The sequence below is a fragment of the Felis catus genome, chromosome A2 (assembly GCF_018350175.1).
Source record: "Felis catus isolate Fca126 chromosome A2, F.catus_Fca126_mat1.0, whole genome shotgun sequence".
In the NCBI taxonomy this organism is placed as follows: domain Eukaryota; kingdom Metazoa; phylum Chordata; class Mammalia; order Carnivora; family Felidae; genus Felis; species Felis catus.
In genome coordinates this window covers 107,875,323-107,892,668 of record NC_058369.1, presented here as the reverse complement: position 1 = coordinate 107,892,668, position 17,346 = coordinate 107,875,323, and the positions used below count along the sequence as shown (strand labels likewise).

At 37.3% G+C, this 17,346-nt stretch overlaps 1 protein-coding gene and 1 non-coding gene across 11 annotated transcripts in view; both read left to right on the top strand.

The window, feature by feature from the left end:
- DGKB (diacylglycerol kinase beta) overlaps nt 1-17,346 on the top strand; it is a 945,456-nt gene that overhangs the window by 221,175 nt on the left and 706,935 nt on the right. For 3 of the 10 annotated variants that reach the window (XM_023250411.2, XM_023250409.2, XM_023250405.2), the window contains exon 1: nt 1,194-1,606. The exons of 1 other annotated variant lie outside the window; for it this stretch is intronic. The gene's annotated coding sequence lies outside the window, so the exon portion shown is untranslated. Of the gene's footprint in view, nt 1-1,176; nt 1,607-2,016; nt 2,140-17,346 lie in introns of those variants that run through there. 6 more of the 10 variants (XM_023250410.2, XM_023250407.2, XM_045052435.1 and 3 more) reach the window with 5 other exon arrangements.
- Nucleotides 11,978-12,104, top strand: LOC111559634. The gene has a single exon (XR_002740758.1). It is a non-coding gene; the product is annotated as a small nucleolar RNA SNORA57 (small nucleolar RNA).

Sequence of the window (17,346 nt, the reverse complement as noted above, 5' to 3'; positions counted from 1 at the left end):
ACATCCTCCAAATTAACCCTGATTACATAAGCCCTAGCAAGTGAGAAACTGTATGGCAAATATGAAAATTGCTCAGAGCAGAACAGAAATAATTAATGGTGTGCATTACAAATAAAATTAAAAAGGAATTAAGTTTATTTTTAGCTTAGACAACTAAATGCTGAGAGTGGCTTAATACCACCACCAATTGGAGTGCCTGAGTGGCTCAATTAGTTAACTGTCCAACTCTCTTGATTTCAGCCCAGATGATGATCTCATGGTTCCTGAGATCAAGCCCTGCATAGGGCTTTGTGCTGACAGCACAGAGCCTCCTTTGGATTCTGTGTGTGTCTGTTTCTCTGTCTCCCTCTCCCCCTCCCCTACTCATTCTCTCTCTCTCTCTTTCTCTAAATAAATAAATAAATAAATAAATAAATAAATAAATAAAATACTATCAATTAAGTGGTGTGCATATGTGTGTGTGTGTGTGTGTGTGTGCGTGCGCATGTGTGTCTATTTAGGAGGGGTTGTTCATTGTTACTCAGACTCTTACAGAGCAAGAACATGAAGACAAACTTGCTAGAGCAAATTAAGTTAGTTATTAAGAAGTATTCTTGTCTTTGGGGGTTTTGAGAACTTCCTTAACTTCTTAGTTCAGCTCAGCTTCACCTTATGTGAGAGTAAGCTGGAGATAAATCAGGACAGAGAATGAGAAACCAGGAAGGAGGGAAGGGGGAGTCCACAGACAGCGGTCACCGGTAGGTTTTCATCAGAATTTCTAGCTGACAGAAATAGTAATGCATTGAAATCACAGTGGATACTATGTACAGAAGACAGAGCCACCAAGGGATGTGTGTATATCAAGGTAGCCTGCACTTAAGGTAAACACGCTCCTTAATTGATTTTGCCCACATTTTATAAGATAGAGATGATTTGTACACAGGCTTACATTTGTATTACTCCAACGCATTATTTTACACACATGACTCAAAATTATCCTTTTACCTGTGACCTGACCGATTACATACACAGTTTCCCTTCTGATATTCACCTGCTTTTCCCCTTGCCTTCCTAGTTTGTCGTCATCCATCCTCCAGTCACCTGCTCCCAGGCTGGAATGCAGAAATAGAGTGTGCAGCTGTTAGAATTGCTAGAAGTGGGTTAGCAAGTGGTTGATGAACAATGACCCATCAAGGACTGTAGTTAGCAGAAGGGTGATGGGGAGACAGGTATCAAGTTTCCTGTTGAAGGGGAAATGTATCCTGAATGGTAGTAATTGCGGTGAATCAAGCCTAATGTCTCAGCCGCAGCCACTCATACCTGCACAGTCTCCACCCTCCTCTTATAACTGGTCCAGCAGTTAAATAGCTGTAAAGCACTGTCTCTTTCTGTCTCGTTCTCCCTGAGCTCCAACAGCAATAGTAGCAACAGCAGCTGTGGAAGCGGCAGCTAGAGATAGGCAGGGCTGTTGCTCGCTGCCGCGCAGATTGCCTCCTCCTTACCACACACGCGCGCGCACACACACACACAGACACACACGCACTGCACGGATTCCCAACATCACCGCGTCTTGATAGAAATGAAGGACTCAGAGAGATGAAACAAGAGCATGAGTCATGGACAACAGGTATTTCAAGCTCTGACAAATCCCGTTTCCCTCGCATGCCCCTTGGTATGGCTACCAAAATAACCGTTGGCGATGCCGGGCTTAACCGGGAGCCTGGAGGTGGCCGCGCCTGGGAGGGGAAGCGGGAGTGCGAGGTGGGGAAGCGGGATGCCAAAGATGACTTTCAGGCTCCGGAAAGCCACATCGTTCAGCCTCCGCTGTTTGGGAGTTGCAAATTGTCAGGGACTGGTGGGCTGCAGGCCGCCTGTGTGTTGTGGACTGGAAGTCGATGTCCATCTCTCCGACACTAGTTAGAATGGGCCGCGCGTTGTGCAAGGGGGTGGAAGTGGAGGGGAGGAGAGGCTGCGAGCGGAGTTCTTGAAGCTCCACTCCTCTGGGGGAAGCCGAGCCGAGAGGCAGCCTTCTTCCCGAGCGGAGAGCGTGCGAGCTGGAAGCGATCCCGAGGGCTGGCCGGTCCAGGCGCAGGTCCTCTCCGGAAAAGCAGTTGCCCTCGCTTGGGAGATGCGCCCAGCCTTCGCCTGCATCACACTGCAGTAAGTTAAACTCGACACGGTTGGCAGTTTGAGTGGCTTCTGGGTTTGTGCTGCGGGGGGAAGGGAAGCTGAGAAGAAATGGCGAGGAAAGTTAGAAAAGCATAGCTCTGATTCTCCTTGAGATGTTGAATCCGTTGGTCTCTCTGACTCCCGTCCTAGTTACGCTATAGTTGGTGTACTTGCTCGGCTATTTGCTGAAGGCTGTGGCTTTTTGGCGAGGTATGCATAAAGCGCTCAGTCCTTTGGGATTTTAGGCAACAAAACTGGTAAATGCGTCCTACATTTCGTTACCAGCGCGTGCTCCCGAAAGTTACCAATGGATGGCAGTTTGCCTTTGCAAAAGAAAATTCGTGAAGAGGCCAACTTGCACTTACAAATGCTCAGCTAATTGCTACAAATTTATTCCAGGCTCCTTCCTAATCTGCAAAATAAAGAAGCAATCCAGCAAACAAAATGAAGGGAAGGTCTTTGATTTACTTGGTTGAGTTAAAATGTGAAGTAGGGCTCTAGATAACTGCCAGGCAACCACAGCCTAGGCGACTCTGATGATACGATAAACATGCAAATACTCTTTAGTGGATGGAAGTGCTGGATTCCCCCAGTTTCTTACTCCTGCAATCAGCACCTCCACTTGCTAAGCAGTCCCTTCCTTGTGATTTCAAAGTGGTGGTTTTTACACAGATGGCTTTATACTCAGAACCAAGCAGCATTGTGGTCCCTGGCAAAATAAAATGAAGGCGAAAAAACTTTCGCAAAAGTACTTCAACTGGTTGCTCAAATTACAGATAACAAACTCTTAAAAGGAGGTAAAAACAGGTCAGTGACACGGCCAGCCCATTGTAAAGCAAATGACCAAATAAATGTGAATTCAGGCAGAATACTAAAGGTCTTTTTTAGAGAGAAGCCAGGAATAATTAATCTGGAAATGTTGGTGTATTTCTAACCAGTCCCTCTTTTACGCTCACCAGAATTTTATAATGAAGAAAAAAAGAAGAAACAACATGTTTCACAAAAAACTATTAGACTTAGTTACAGAATCACTGGAAAAAATTATTCTATTACTATAGTTTTCTCCAAGAAAGATTAATGAAAAAACAGAGGTTACCCAAAACGGAATCCAGGATTTTAAGCTGGATTGTCTCATGTGCTGTCATAAATTCTTTAGGATAAAGAGGTGTCAAAACTTACGAAACAACTATTGTGAAATGCAAAATAATTCTAAAAGTCTCCATCATTAGAAAGGAGAAACTAAGGATCACTCTTATCCAGTTATTTCAGTTTTTAATTGTGTTAAACTCCTCAAATCCACCTAATCTCCATTATCTTTTTAAGAAATAAAACATATCCTGAATGTAATTTGACTTACTTCACCTACTCATCCTAAGGATCTCCATATAATGTTTTTGTCATTATGGAAATACCCAGTTAGTTACAGGTAACCTGTTCCATATACACATATTTCTTGGTGCAAAACTCTACATATGACTTTGTAAATCACTGAGTAAAATATCATCCAGAGGACATATTGTGATAGTGCATGCATGAGGGTGGTTAAAAATTTTAGACAGCAACAAAAAAGAAAAGGAAGCATCTATACAAAGACTCAAAGAATATGGTTGGAGCCAGTTTGTAAGCAACTCTAGAATAGATCATTACCTGTCGTTATCTCAAGTATTGGCTAAAGACCAGAAAAATCAGGCTGAGAGCCTGAATGGAATCACTAGGAGTTGTGGTTGAATAGGGATTTGTGAGACTATCTTTAAAGATAGAAACATAGGTGGGTGGAGTTGAGTTTGGGGAATACATTTGCTTCATATTTTGGTTGTCCTCATAATAAACCTCAGGTTACACCTCATGGTATGTCCAAGGTGAAGATTTTCAAAACTGTTTTTGAAATCAATTATTTTAAGGTTTAAACCATTAGTAAGTTTTGCTGGGAAAAGCGTCTGAACTAAGCATGTACCCTATGACTCATGCTTTCCTTGAACACTATTGGAAGAAGGAAGAGTTGTAGCCAGACAAGCCAAAGATAACTGCTGGTCCCCGCTAATAATGACTATGATGTTGATGTATAGGCTTGAGATGACATTAAGAATATCCTTTCCTGGATGCTTCTCCTCCTGGCTGGCCTCAGGAACAGAACTTTACTTATGCATGCATCATACTGTTGTAATATTATCTTAAGGGTAATACTTCTAGCCTAGGAGCATCTGCCTGGAGGAAGATCTAGGCAAGAATTTAAAGAAAGCTCTTCCTGTTGCTCTTTTCCCATTCATGACATTTTCTCTCTCTTTTAAAAAGCCAACACAAAAATCAGACCTCAAGTAAGAATCTTATGGCTTTGTTCACCCTTAGGTATTGATTGTGAAGTAGATTCAAGCTCTTAATAGTTCTTTCATTTATGGTATAACAGCTACATTTTCTCCCATTTATCAGAAACTTAATCTCAGAGTAAATAAGCAAATTGCCTAAAACAGTATATTCAGTAACTGGTGGGCTAGGATTAATCACTTTGCCACTTTGTTTTATTTAAATGGTACTCTACCATATCCTAGTGGAATGAGCTTGTTCTATCGTTGAAGAATGTTGAGAGTGCTTGAGAAATCATCAGGAGAGAACTCCCTCCTGTACCGATAACCAAGATTGGATCCACTCAATTTAGAATCTGAATTGACCCCAAATCCAAACTTAGCAGAATCAATGATTCCAAGTGAAGTGTCCTACTATGGTTTCATGAACCATGGGAATGAAGCTGGAAATATCTTTTCCAGGAAGGAAAATGATGGAGTTAATGTAGGAGGGAAAGAAGTTGGAAAGCCCCAAAACCAAGAGGGATAAAAGGAAACTAAGGGGAGATTGGCTTATCATGGTGGGAGACTGGTATGAGAACTTGTCCAGAGACTGTGTCCTGAGGGATGTTAAAAAACAAACTCTTTGGATGGTATGTGGGGTAGATAGATAAAGCACAGATTTAAAACAATTCTTTAAGTATTTATAAGGTCTAATTATAAAAATTAGATTAGGTTTGTCTTCAGATAATGTCCTTTACACATTTTTTAAAGCGTAAAAGTGATGATTCAAAGGAAAGTGGGGGAGAAAGGCCTGCTGATGACTGAAGAGGTAAAACAGTGGTGTGGAAATCTCACTGGTTTTTGCATAAGCAGTTTCTGAAAATTTGCCAGGAAATGAAAGGCCATCTTTAACTGGTGAGGATAAAAAGAAAATGGTTCTTTTAGGTAAAATCTGAAGTGTTAAGGAGAATAACGTGATTACTGTCGCTTGTCTTCTTAACACAGAAGACAAACACTAACAAGGAAAAAAATGAAAATGTTGTGGGCATAATGCCAAACAATATTTTAAGATTGGTCTTTCTCAGCATGCTAAATTTAAACAGCTGAAATTCTTTTTTAAGTATTATCTGAGTCAACAATTTGAAATGAAGGATTTGCCTTTTAACAGAGAATCTGTATTGCATTGGAAGTTTGAAACAGTGTCCTTGAGTCAGTTACTTCTAATTGGCAATTGGCCAATCACTACAGATCAAGGAGCACCAAAAATAATACCTTCAAAATGAGAGTAAAAATACATATGCTGCAAAAGGAAAGTTAATGAACTTTGATGGAGCTTTACAAATACATTTACATTATTAGCCCTGATTCTTTGTTTTGTATCTTGTCACTTGTGACACTGCAAATCAAGGTTAGAAATAGAGTTCCTGTCAAGAGTTGATTTTTGGATGTGGTGCTTTGGCTCTTCTCCCCTTATGGTTTAAAAATAATGACAGGAACACATACTGAGTGCTTACTACATACCATTTGCTTGTATGAACATCTTGCCTATTTAATCTTGACAGTGTTACTCTTGTAGGATAATCCCATTATCGTCTGCATTCCCATTTTATAAAAGAGCACAGTGAGGCACAATAGGGTTAAGTGACTTACAAACAGCTAGAAATTAGTAGTTACAGAGCTGGTGTATGAACGGGAAGTCTGGTTCTACAGCCTTTGCCTTTAACCCAAAGGTTACAAGTCTACTCTTAACTCTTACTGGCTTTTTATAACCCTTTACAGTTCATGCTATTTGTTTACCTCTTTCATCTCTGCTTACACCTGTCTCTGTCTGTAATTTCTTTCTTGACACGCAGATCCTTCTGTCCTTATTCCATTAGTGTTTTACCTTAGGATACATCTTTAAGCTTCTGATGTAGCATCATGACCTTTCAAGATTCTGTTTGGATTCCACCACTGGCCTAACTGTCCTTTTCTGTTGTTCCACTGAAACTTGTGCTTACCTTTATTATTGGATATGCCACTGAGGGTTGAAATAATCTATTTTCTAAATTGAGGAAGGAAATTAAGCTTTATTTATCTTTGGAACATTAGTGCTGAGTGTTATGTCTAATACAAAAGTAAAAATCAAAAACCATTGAATTCAAAGCTCTAATTCAATTCCCTGAAGGGATAGGTAGTTCCAATTCCAGTCTTTATCCCTGAAAAGTCTAGAAAATAATGTTTCAAATGCAAGTTACCACCTCTGAGCCAGATAGTATATTTTAATTAGTTGAACTCATAATTAGTATGAAATTACTCAAAAGATATTTGCCACCCTCTGTGGTATTATATATTTAGAATATAGGAGACAATATTTTGGAAGGTGACAGATGGCATATTCCAAATTGCAATATTGAAATTTATAATGATAACTAATTTCTGGTACTAATGTATCTGGGGGTGGGGGGTATTAGAATAAACGGTTCAGCAAAAATGTTTTGCCGATAGAATGAAGTTGTGAGATGGCTCTTTTAAAAAATTGTTTTTTGAACTCATTTTCTTTGAGGAAACGTCCTGAGAAGATTTTGATTTAGTCATAGCTGATAAATATTGAGTCATATCTGTGAGCAGATGTTAGAACCTTGACTACCACTAGAGAAAAATGAAAAAAAAAAAAAAAAAAAAGATAGTAGTGGGAAAATCAGTCCCCACTCTCCCTCCCCCAAAGAAGTATTTTCAGTTTATGGGATAAGTTGGATTTTACTTATTAATGATTTGTAAATTTCTTTAAGTATTAAAACAACATAATGATGTGAACTGAATGGACATCGCCTAGGGCTGTCCAAATACGGCATTTTCATTAAAAATATCATCTTAGGTCAAATAATTCTATTTTACTCTCCAAACCACACAAATCAGTTGTCAAATAAGAGTTATAGCCAGAAGAAGAACAGATGTGATGAGATGTGTGGTAGGTATTTAAGATCCCTTTGGAGTTTCATCAACAAAGTTATCTCAGGATGAGATTACCTCAGTGAAATAACTAGACCTTCCTTTAGATTTGTTTTTTTCTTTACAGAGTCTTGACATATCATATTTTGATTATTCATGATGATGGAATTGTGGTTTAAGGTGTGGGGAAATCGATTCCATGTAAAATTTCTCGGTATGCAAAGATGCCCATTTGAATTTCATTATTTCCTTCTTAGGCACTGTGATACAGGGGTTAACACTTACTCTTTGCATTCAAATTGCATTCAAATCTTTCCTATGTGGATGACCTTGAGCAAGTAACTTAAAGTCTCTGGTTTAGATTTCTCTTTGTAAAATAAGGGTAATGAAAATGATATCCACTTTATTGAATTGAATTATTGAATTAATCCTGTGTGTAAGAGGCTTAGAACAGAAGCAACATAATAAGTACTCAAAAATATTAGCTATTTGTTACTTCCTATTTACTTAGGATGTTGTCTCAGGTAAAAAGTAAAGTACTAATAGCAAAGAAAATGTTCTAAATAAAATTTCAATCTAAAAACTGTTTCCATTTTAGTTTTATATTAATAAAATATTTATGAAACTCATAAAATCTATTAAACGTTATAATAAACAGCCTCTCATTAGGGTCATCTTTACTTAGTATTTTGCCCAAAAGGTTTTTATTGAATTATAGAAAAAAAAATGGCAACTGGTCACAAAGATAAATTAGATAGCACATGTAAATACTGCCAGGAGAGTGGCGGGCACACAATCAACCCTTAGAAATTTTAATTCTTAGGGTGCTTGGGTGGCTCGGTTGGTTGGGCGGCTGACTCTGGATTTTGACTCAGGTCAGGATCTCATAGTTCCTGGGTTTGAATCCCACGTTGGTCTTCATGCTGATGTTATGGAGCATGTTTGGGATTCTTTCTCTCCCCTTTCTCTACCCCTCCCTAGCTCAAGTTCATATTCTCTCTTAAAATAAAGGAAGAAACTTTAAAAAATTTAAAAACGAAGAAATTGTAGTTCTTTTCCCTTTAGCTAGAACCATGATGAGAGGCCTTTCACTTTTCTTCCTCCACCATTCTTAAAAGGCAGTCACAGCTATCATCCATTTAATATGCGAACTGATGCTCTATTTTCATCCTTATCAACTATTCTATTTGTACCTATGCAGACTGGGAAAATTTCCTCTTGTGTGAGCAAATCTATTATTACATAAATGGACTCCTTTTGAATTATATGAACTGGAAAGGAGGAAGAAATAGAGGTGCTATGGAAGAGCGTTACAGGATCCTTGACCTGAAAACAGAACTTCAAACACATAAGATGAGTTTGTATTTTATTCAGCAACTTGTTTTGCTGAGACAGAGAATGTGAGGAAATGTTTTTTCCTGGGCTTTTGACCAAGGAATCCCTTCACTGGTTCCTTCATGAAAAGAAAGAAAGACTGGGGAATTCTCGCTTGCCTGCCTTTCATACCATTGTATTTTAGGGATTGTAAGTAACACACAGCTACCTCTGGGAAATTTTAAGGTTCATATAAATAAACACTGTTACTAAAACTATTACCTTAAGAAACAGAACTAACACCAGGATCCTGTGTTTTATTGTATTTCATACTTTTTTTTAAGTTTATTCTTTTATTTATTTTGAGAAAGAGAGAGAGCACATGAGCAGGGGGAGGGCAGGGAATGAGGAGAGAGATAGAGAGATAGAGCGAGAGAGAGAGAGAGAGAAAGAGAGAATCCCAAGCAGGCTCTGCACAATCAGTGCAGAGCCTGACACGGGGTTTGAACAAACAAATTGTGAGATCATGACCTGAGCTGAAATCAACAGTTGGACATTTCACCAACTGAACCACCGAGGTGCCCTTATTTTATTTCATTCTTTAGTCATTGATGGGCTACTCTGTCAAGCAATATGCCAGCCTCAGGGAAGGAAGAATAAAATAAGGGACAAGTTCCTACAGTACTGAAGGTACTACAGTGAAAGAGAAAGACACAAGCCAATATAATAAACAAGGAAACAAATACATGATTTATTGTTGTTATCGTTTTATTAAGTGCTATGAAAGAAAGAGTTGAAATAGAGAAGAACAGAGGTCCAATTTACTGAGGAACAAACTGGTTTCAAGATTTATAAGAACCATTTCCACACATCTCCCCTCCATTATCATTTTTGTCATGATAGAACAAGTTTCTGGTGTTGACAGTGATGAGAGGAGGGTTATGCACGTGAAGTAATCCTAAAACTAAGACTGACGAACTCATGGTGAATCAGAATTTTAGAATTATTGAGCAAAACATTTTCATTCAGTCAGAAACATGACTCCCACATTGCTTTTCCCTTTACCTTTATATTACAGGATTTTTCAGCTTGTGGCAGCTTTTAAGGATTAGAAAAATGTGAGTCCTTAATGTTGCTTAGTAACTTGTATTGCCTGTCATTTGGGGCTGCACATAAACAACTTGTAACTTCCCTACACTTGTCCCAAATTACTAGAATTGAGAAAGAGCACACAAGCTGATGAGTCACTTTGCTCTCCTGTTGTTCTTAATAAGAGTTCTGGTTACCAAGATGGGTGCTTTATCGTTACATAATCTTATTTGCCACCCCATATGTCAGAACTTTCTATTTGGCAAATAGAGTTTCCTTCCCTGTCACACACTGAAAACAGTATAGCATAAAAACCATTCACGGTGGGACTATTGTTGTGTTTGGGTTCCTGGTTTTCAGTGTACTGTAAACTCTATCAGAAAACATATTGTGAAGGTGAAGTGGTACAGGGTTTTCACCTTCATGTGGATATTACATTTTGGAGCCATGGATGCTTCTGTCATTTAAGTTACTTGCATAACTGCTTGCTGGTATGTTTAGTATTCAGGTAACTATATTATCTTGGTAAGAACACTTTCAAAGCAAAGCAAAAGAAAACAATGATTTCAGTGTGGCTATAATATTGCTATTCTTTATGGTTGGACAGTGTTTTTTAATTCTTAAAGTTAAATTCTTTTATAAATTCTTTTATAAAAAAGAAAACAACACGATTCTGTTAGATTTGGTGTATATATCAATAGTATGGGAGTACTATACTGATCAAAATTTCTTCTCCACTATGAACTGCCAAAGCTGTAACAAAGGAATTAGCCCCTGTGCCTTACCTTTGGGGAGAATCCTAGATAAAGAGAATGTGCATAATTTCTGTTTTTTTAACATCTGTTTTGCTGATCCTAATAAGTTAAAATCCAAATCCAAACTATGTTAAGACAAAAGGGAAAATTGTTTGGGGAATGCTAGTATGTGTGTTAAAAGAAGAAAAGGGCAAGAAAGCTTTTCTTATCCAAACATTAAACAAAATTAAATAGTTTTCTATTTTAAGGACTTCTTATAGTTTGTCAGATGCAAGTGTGTGCTGGAATCTCTAGAAGTGGGATTTAGTACAAATTTCCCCGACTTTATTTAATCCCAGAATCCTTTCTTTTGGGAATATCTATTAATATCTCTTTGAAAACCCCAGAGAACAATTTATTGGTCTATTGGCACTCATTTGTTCATATCAAATTGTTTGAGCATCTCTCATACATCAGAGTAGAAAGTTCTGAGAAGAAATTTATAAATAGAACCTGGTCCTGTCATTAAGTGGCTCCTAATTTGGGGCTTAGAGGAAGACACATGAATATAGAAATTATAACACCATGGGTTCTGGACAATGATAGAAGATAGATGGGCGGGAAGTACATAGTAGGCTATAGTATAGGTAGATGAGAGTATATAGTAGATGAGAGTAAGATAATAAGTAATTCATTGTAGATAACTTAGAATTTGAGTTGGATCTTGAGAAAAAGTAGGAGTTTTTTCAAAACAAGGTCAAAAAAACAAAACACAAAGTTATGTCTAGAGATCGTTATTCCTTTGCTCTGATGTGGAAACCGGTACTCTTTTCACTCATCCAAGCATAACTCCTGAGTGAATAGTGGCTACATAAATTAAGAGATACGAGCAGCAAACTGGGAAAAAGATATATAAATTTGGTGATACAGATAGTACTTGATTCCTTTGAAGTAGATAAGAATCCCTGGGAAAAGAATGTAGAGTGATAAAAAGATAATTGTAGGTTTCTTGGTCAATTTTTAGAGTATATTGGAATACACAGGATATACAGAGTGAAAATGAATTGTCACACAGGAGAAGACCAATAGCAGGAATCTATGGTATTCCAAAGACTAGGGGAAAATATCCTATAAGAAAGACGGAACAATTATCCCTGTAGATGTTGCTGTGAGGTTGAGATGAGGAATGAAAAATATCCATTGGATTTGAACACTGGGAGATCATCGGTGATTTTAGCTAAAGATGTGTTGCCATGGTGATTGGGGTGAAACCCAGGTGAAAATGTGTTAAAGAGTGAGTAGGAGCCCAGGAAATGGAGATGGAGTGACTCATTCAAAAAGTTTGTCTGTGAAGATTTGAAAAAAAGAACTGTTTTTGCACAATAATGGAAATTTGAAGGAGCTTTTCTAAGATACGAGTTTTTGAGCATGTTTAAATATCTACGAAAAGTCCCAGTGATCAAAAATATAAAAGCGTACTCTCCTGTTCTTGGTGGGGGTCAAGTGGGTGGTCCCCACCCCTGAAATGTATTGAGGCAGAGGAAAAGGACTCCAACCCTCTCTGTACTATGTGTTTCAGTCCACCAGTTCAAGTGCCACAACATGGGTTCCAAAAACAAATACAAAACAAAATTTAGAAAAGTAAAGCAATGTTTGATGGGTACCTAAAAATGTGAAATTGAATAGGTTTTAAGACATGGAGTATGAGTTGACTTTGACTAGCAGTTAACACCTTCTATAGAGAAAGAGGGAAGGAGGGAGAGAAAGGAACAATCTGAATAGATATATAGGCTTTGTAGTGTTAAATTGAGGATATTTTTGGAATTTAAACTTTCTTGATAGAAATCTGAACAAAGTGAAGAAAGTTTGAAGTTTTTGAACAAGGTTGGAGGAGTTACTGACTGAGACATTTGCTAGGATCTGGGTGATATTGGAGGAAGGGGCATTTGAGTAGGTGGTCCTGACTTTACAATGATGGCATTTTATGTCAGTATGTGATTCTTTTCAACAGCTGGGAAGTGTGATGTTAAAAAATACAGAGCTCATCCAAGATGTATTGTTTTATTTCATTTTGTCTTTTATATTGTCATTGCCTACTCTCTCAGTATCATCTATCATCTTCTTTAGTACTTCTTCAGATTTAGAAATTTGGATCACAATTTTCCTTTTTCTTACCTCCTGTTAGCATTATGACTGATTTTTTTTAAATTTTTTTAAGTTTATTTATTTATTTTGAGAGAGAGAGAGAGAGTGAGTGAGTGAGAGAGAGAGAGAGAGAGAGAGAGAGAGAGAACGCACCCGCTGGGGAGGGGTAGAGAGTAGAGACAGAATCCCAAGCAGGCTCTAGGCCATCAACACAGAGCCTGGTGCGGGACTTGAAACCACACACTGTAAGATCATGACCTGAGCTGAGATCAAGAGTTAGATGCTTAACCAACTGCACCACCCAGGCACCCTGCATTATGATTGATTAAATTATATGGGTTGACAAGTCAATTAATAGCCTGTAGAAATTTTTAACCAAATTACCTTCATTGGTATTCTGCTCCCTTCCACGTTAACCATTGGCCAATGACTCTATTCTGAATCTTGATATTATCTGGAACTTTTCATCTTTAAAATCATCAATCACAAAGCAGTAATCTTCTTGTTCTGTCCACCTCCTACCAATCTCCAGCACCTTGACACACCTTGCTTTCTTCATGACTGTTTTCTCACTCACTTCTCCTTACCATGCAGCCAAGACCTAGTATACAACTTAAAGAATTCCTTTGCCCAAATCTTTTCTTTGTACTCTTTTCCTTCCACTTCACATCTGGCAAAATCTTTGACCTTTCTCAATTGAGCAGTTTTGCTTTGCTTTTTCACTTGGGGTATTGAATGCTTTCAGAAATCACAAAACTGTGAAAACTGGTGTCATAATAAATTTGTGATCTCCCATCTTGGTCTGACCCCAGTAATACTTCTAAGTGCCCCTGTTTTATTTACCTTTCCATTCTCTGCAACAGATGTCTCATAAAACTCTGCCACACATGTACTTGGTAATTCCTTAAGAAAAGACTTAAATGTTATTACCCTCTTCCTCTTTGTGCTGTTTACTTTTATTTTTGGTATTGATATTTAAACATTTTTAAAAATTTTAGATTTTAATTAAAAATTATCAATTTCCATAAATAAATCAACCTTCCTCCCCACTGTCTCCACCAACCCCCTATACCATAGCTTTTAGATAGTTTCATAATTTGTCCCCTCTTTATCCTTGCAAGAATATATATTGCCACAGTATTCTCTTCCAATCCAATGTTTTTTGACATTAAGCTGCTTAAAATATCCTTTCTGTCAGTGCTCCTTTTCTACCTTACTTGCACTCTCATTGTGTCTCTCATTCTTTGTCTGTGATTACAACAGTAGCTGGTACAAAACAGGTACCAAAAAAAAAACCCAAAAAACAGAAAACAAAAACAGAGTAACACTGAATAAATAAGTGAATTTTGAAAATGCCTCCTTTTTGATTGAGGGTGATGGATTGTCTCATAAAGCATTTCCCTCAGTCAACAATGTTTTTATCTTTCAGTTTACTCTGTTAGAATGCTAAGCGACCATCTCTGTTCTCTGAAATATACTGTCCATTTTTCAATAAAGTTTTTTTTTTTATTCTAATCAAGTGCTTGTCTTCTATCACGTTTTCCCCTTGGTAAGTAGTAGTAATAAATACATTTGCTTATTCTGGAAGTAATATTCAATCATGTTATTCTGTTTTGAGAGAATAAGATTATTCTTAATTTGACCAAATTCAGTAATTGGCACTTTATTTTACAATATTAACTGTTTAAGTTAGATTTAGGCACTTGTTTTATTTGTGACACATTTCATGAATTGATTATCAGCATTTGATTGTCAACCTGGATGAAGTGGAAGGTTCAGAGTTATTTTCAGTATCTGACAAGAATAAACACTGAGACTTTGAGGGCTTAACGGAAGTAAGCAGTAGGCTAAGAGGTCACACATGTGGAAGGAATAGAAAATAATCTAGTCTACTTTCTCCACTGCTATGTAACTTTCTCAGAGTCCCATTTAAGTGATGATGTACCAATGACAACAGAAAGAAAATACTTTCCTCAGCCACATGAAATACTTACTTAAAAAAGTGTGAATAAACACAGAAGATTTTTATCATGATTTCTGAGTGTAATTCATGAGAGGGTGGTCACTTGCTCAGTTTCTTACTTTCCCATAGCCCTCTCTTCCCTCCATTCTTTCCACAGAATTAAATATCAACTAATAAAATGAATGAAGGCATTTTTAAGAGGGAAAACATGATTTATATCAAACCTTACTCTAAAAGTGAATTTATCCACAGCAGTATGCTAGTCTACTTTACAAGTGTGTGTTTTTCACTTACGTGTAGCTCTAGAAATTATAGAATAGGTTGGCCTTGGAATAGCTTTTGGATTTCTAATACAGTGTTTCTTTTCTATATAGTTTTACTTAAGCAATATAAATAAGGTTAGCTGTGACCTAAAAAAAAAAAAGTACTCAGTCATTTTTCTTAGAACACAGTATGGTATGTGCCCTAATTAATTTTATTTGTGGTATAGTAAAAAGTATAACTTCAGAAGGAAATGAAAACTGTGTGGAAAGAGATGACTTTGAGGCAGGGACACTCTATTAGAGCTTATGATTGGGGAAATCCTGATAAGCTGATATATTGTAACACTTTATATGTTTGATTTTTCCCTCTTTTTTATTTATTCTAGACATTATAAAAGAGGTTAATGTATTGGTGTATGATATTTTGTCCAGGCCAAACAGGAAAAAAATGAAAATTTAATTTTTAATTTGCAGAAATGACTTTGATAGGTCTGGTTTGAAGAAATTGGAAGTCAACTTTCCCTTTGCGTTACATTGTCCAGATTCCATTCATTCCACGCTTTTTGTTTTTGTAGATTGGAGGTGGAATTTTATGTTCTTATTTCAGGACTCTTTTCTTTGTACTTCCTGCTTGAGTGTCAAGAGACTAAGTACAAAGGATTCATTGATACCTGTGAAAACTTTTTGTTTTTGTTTGTTTTTTATGATGAGCAAAACATTGGTGGCCTTTTGCTACCCAAAGCATGCTCATTTTCTCTTAGCTAATAGGAATTTCTGTTTCTTAAACTGAGTACTGATTTGTGAAATGAGCTTCCTCTCCCATCTACTTAGGGCATGGAGACTTTCTAACAGGGCTTGTGGTAGGCCATAGCCAAGCCAGTTGCACTGAAAGTTTTGTTGGTTTGATGAAGCACAAGAAATAGAGCACAGAAGTATGTATACATCTGTGGTGCAGCAAGGCTCTCACTGAAGGGAAGAGGACTGGCCCTTTCATTGTTGCTGTGGTCCCTCAACCAGATGGTTATAAAAGGCCAAATTCCTACATCTTGTACTGTGCTAACTGGGAGGATTCCTCCCTCTGCATGGGATTCTGGTAGTATTGAACTTTGGCTTTGCCTTTGTGTGGAATAAAACAAAGCCTCAGGGAGCATCTACTGACTTACATTCTTAATCTTGTGTTTATTCTTTGCAAGGATTCTTTGCCAGTGTAATTGTGAATCAAAGCAAAAGCTGAACGTAGTTGAGTCATGGCCCTAATTCTTGCCAATTCTAGAACCTGAACCAGCTTTTTTATTCTTACCAGCTTAGAGTCAGTGGTGATAAAAATGGTTTTACTGGACTGGCTCATAGATTCATGGCCACTTCCTGCATAGTATCAACACTTCCTGGCTTCCACAGTTGGAGGGTGTTCCTCTTTATCTGTATATTACTTGCCAAGGTGCAATCTATGTAGTCTTATCAAATGTTTTAAAAATCATTAACTTAGAAAAATTCTAACAGGCCAGTAAATATTACAGTCACCAGCTCTTACTTGTTTTTCTTCCCAATTTCAATTTCTAAATAAAAGGGCTCAAACATTACCCTCATGTAGCTGTCCTTGAAACTTAACTTCATAGCAATGTTTTGTGTTCTAAGCAATGACCTACTCTTATAACTTTCAGATATATGGCTCCTTATTCACACAGAGGTAAAAATAAAATGTCCAGTTCTTTTAGATTTAAGGTACCCCATGGGGAAGTAGACTCTTTAAGGGTACACAGATAGGTATTGAATACCTAGTTGATATAATGGTGCAGAAAATTTCAACATTGGCATATGGAGTGAAGGGAACTCAGATGTTAAGAAGAGTATCTACTATATCATGTTTACCCTTAGGGCATCTGTCTCTGTGCCTCCCACTTATTCTGTAGCGAATTATACTTTGCTATCAATGTATACCTGTACTTAAATTGGCCTTTAAATTTATTAACAATTTCCTGGTTATCAAATGCATTTACTTTTTATCAGTTTTTTTGCTATCTTTAGCCTCTTTACAGAATTTGCCACCTTGGATAGCTTCACTCATTGTTGCAACTTTAGTCTTTGTCATTGGTAAGACTGCACTATTAGAATGTTACTTCTGTTTATTCAGTGAGTCAAAAACTATTCATTTACTACCATTTACCAAGTACTTGGAAAACAATGCTAATAAAACACGTACATAGTTTTTGTGCCTAGTGAATTTATAGTTTAGTGAGTGATTGATAATAATTTATTATTTGATTTGTAAATATATTTTGAGTACCTACCTGATGCCAGGTTCTGTTCTAGGCATTAGAAATGCAGTGTAAAAACAGTACATGGGGAAACACGTTTTCTTGGAAGAGATAGAAAATAACAAGTACTTGATATCATTTTATATATAAGTGCCATGATGAAAAGTAAGTCCGGGCAAGAGGAAAGGAAGTGATAGAGAGTGGGTGCTATTTTTAATAATG